This window comes from Miniopterus schreibersii, assembly GCF_964146895.1.
Source record: "Miniopterus schreibersii genome assembly, chromosome: 6".
In the NCBI taxonomy this organism is placed as follows: Eukaryota; Metazoa; Chordata; class Mammalia; order Chiroptera; family Miniopteridae; genus Miniopterus; species Miniopterus schreibersii.
In genome coordinates this window covers 66,273,740-66,277,104 of record NC_138107.1, presented here as the reverse complement: position 1 = coordinate 66,277,104, position 3,365 = coordinate 66,273,740, and the positions used below count along the sequence as shown (strand labels likewise).

The 3,365-nt window shown below is 43.7% G+C and overlaps 1 long non-coding RNA gene across 1 annotated transcript; it reads right to left on the bottom strand.

The window, feature by feature from the left end:
- Positions 1-247: 247 nt before the first annotated feature.
- LOC308558492 lies at positions 248-3,156 on the bottom strand. Its single transcript, XR_013999020.1, has 2 exons — positions 2,544-3,156; positions 248-1,106 (listed from the first exon to the last, which is right to left on the bottom strand). It is a non-coding gene; the product is annotated as an uncharacterized lncRNA (long non-coding RNA).
- Positions 3,157-3,365: the final 209 nt, after the last annotated feature.

Genomic DNA, 3,365 nt, shown 5'->3' with positions numbered 1-3,365 from the left:
AATAAAAACACAGAAACAGAAAATAATCGGAGTCCAGACTGATATTTAAAATTAGAGAATAAAAAGAGGGAGGAGAGAAAGAAAGTTCTTTGCATTAAATGATAAAATTAAAATATCACCATTTTGTAATCACCATAGTAATAATTGATTCAGGCCAGGATCATCAGTGGATGTGAAAACCATTGGGTCAAAGTTTGCTTAGGAACAGAAAAGATTCATACATTCTCAAAACTATTACTTCCATGGGTGATATTTACTTTTTAAAATCTTTATTAATTACAGATGTAAATAGCAACTTCACAGTGGAGAAATATGTCAGACACCTTAACCAAATGATCAAACTTCCTGTCTTAGTTTCCTATTGCTGTTGTGAAAAATTACCACAAACTTGGAGACTTAAAACAACAAATTTAGTATCTCACAGTTCTTTAGTCCAGAAACCTGACACACATCTCACCAGGCTAAAATCTAGGTGTTGGCAGGGCTGGTTTCTTTGTGGAAACTACAGGCGAGACTGTTTTCCTTGCATTTTACAGCTTCTAGAGACCACCTACAGTCCTTGGCTCACAGTCCCCTTCATCCTCAGAGCCAGAAGGCTAACTTGAGTCTTCCTCAGATCACATCGCTGGAACTCTTGGCTCTTCTGCCTCCCTCCTTCACTTATAAGGACCCATGTGAGGATTTAGGGCCCAGCCAGATAATGCAGGATCATCCCTTCTGTCTCAAAATCCTTAATCGCATCTGTAAAGTGTCTACTGCCATGTGAAGTAACATTCTCTCGTCCTGGAGATTAGGACAGGGACATCTCCAAGGGCACCATTACGTTGCCTACCACATTTATATTACAAAGAGTGCCACGCACCAGCATTATGTGCATTCTGATGTAATGCACTGAAAAGGACACATCACTTAAGGTACTTTTCCTGCCAAAAAAAAAATTACCTAAATTGAGGGACTTTTTGAAACAACTGTCCTTTACTATTCAAAAAGGTCAATGTTGGTTTTTTTTTTTTAAAAAAAGGAAGATTGGGGAATTACTCCAGATTAAAGGAAGGAGACTATAGAAACATGAAAACTAAACACAACATATAATCCTTGAGTGGATCCTGAATAAAAAGAGAAAGTATAAAAAGTGATATTAGGACAAGAGGAAAATTTGATTAGTTGTATAATAAATAATAATATTGTATCATTTAAATTTCCTAGGTGTCATAAACATATTGTTTGTTTTTAGGGAATATATGATAAAGTATTTAGAAGTAAAGTATCATGATATCTGTGACTAACCTCAACTGCTTCAGAAAAAAAGATGACGAGAAAACAAATATGGCAAAATATTAACAGCTGGTGACTCTGTATCAGTACTGTAAAGCAAATATAATGCAAGCCACATATATAATTTTAAATACTGTATTCTAGTAGCTACATTTTAAAAAGTAAAAAAGAAATGAAATTAATTTTAATAATATTTTAACTCAATATATTCAATTATTTAAAAATGTAATCAATGGCCCATGTGACTCAGTGGTTAGAGCATCGGCCTATGCACCCGAGGGTTGCTGGGCACATACTTGGCTTGTAGGTTCCCTCCCTGCCCCTTGAGGCATGTGCAGGAAGCAACCAATTGATGTCTTTCTCACATCTGATGTTTCTCTCTCTCTCCCTCCTTCCCTTCCACTCCCTCTCAATGGAAAAAATATCCTCGAGTGTGGATTAACAACAACAAAAATACGTAATCAATGTAAAAATATTAAGATATTTTACCATTTTTTCAGAATAAGGCCAGTAGGCATCCAACACTTATAGAACATGTAAACTTATACTAGTCATATTTCAATGCACAATATAGTGTGTTTCTGGTGCTACTAAACTGGATAGCACAGGTCTAGATGAAGGACGTATATGTGTGTTCACTGTCCTATACTTGCAATTTTCTGTAGGTTTGAAATGTCTCAAGATAAAAAGGGGGTTAAAAATAGATACTGTGTAGGCACAGACTACATCTAGGAAGATACAGAAGAAACTGTTAACATTGGTTACCTCTGGGAAGAAAAACGGAGGAGTGATTAGGGGATAAGAGAGGGATAGTGGTTTTCACTGTACCCTTTTGTGCCTTTTATACATTATAACTGAACCTATTAAAACCTAAAATCATTCTAAATGTAATATCTCCTTTATCTTTTTATTCAAAACCAGATATGCTACAGTGTATACAGATAAAGAATTATAATGTTGTACACCTGAAACTCATGTAATGTTATAAACAAATATCTCAGTTTAAACACACACACACACACACACACACACACACACACACACACTCTAAGGTTAAACTCTGGTGGCTCTCAATTGAGAGGAAAGAGCTCCAGCTATTGAACTCAATTTCCTGAGACGTCCGTGTAGGATAGAGGTGTGTGTCTCATCTAAAATACAGTAACACCTGTTCGCGTGTTATTAAGTAACTTTAGGTAAATTGTATCAACAACCTAAACTCCACCTCCGAGTTGCTGAGAACAAGAAACAGCTGGCAGGCACAGGCTCACCTCAGTCCTGCGGCGAGGGATGAGGGCTGTGACTTAGTTGCCCGTGCGGTGAGCGAGTTCATCGCAAATCTGGATGTTTCACCTAAGCCCCCCCGCGTCTCGCCGAGGAGCCGGGTAGACTAAGGTTGGGCGCTTTCAGAGCCGAGTTACATCCTGTGGCTCTGCCCGAATTTCAGGAGCGCCCTCGAGTCGAGGCTGATTTCTTGCCTCATTTGGTTGTGACATCATTTCCTGGCAGTGCCTCGTACGAAACGCGGAGAGACGCAGCCATGGCCCAGAGAATAAGTTTAAAAATATGAGGATAATGGACACAGTGGGCTTGAAGAGCTTCTTTGGGTCCGGCTGCAAACGCCCGGTTCCTCCCCAGGCACCCCCCGCTCTCTCAGCTGCGTGAGCCTGCCTCACAGGGACATAACCGGGGCATCTATCCCGCGTCTGTAGGGCCGGGCCCTTCGTCACCCGCGTTCACGGAGCGCGAGCCTCGCGCAGCGGCGCCCCAGCCCCGCCGAGCGAGACGCCCTCCGGCGCCGGCGTCCGACCGTCGGATTCAGTGACACGCTCGGCGGGACGGAGCCTCCGCCGCGGGGAGAGACGGAGCGCGCGCAGAGTCGGGGGCCGGGTGGTCGGGGAGAGGGGCCGGCGGCGCGTCAACGCCCGTCTCGGCGGCCACCGCACGCCCGTCACTAGGATGCCAGCCCGCGCGTCTGCCCGGCGTCGGGAGGCGTCTGGACTCGGAGGGGCCAGCTTCCTTCTTGGGGAGCCGCTCGGGCGCCCCGCGGGCCACGCGGCGGATTCGCCCGGTTCAGGCGACTGGGACCTGGA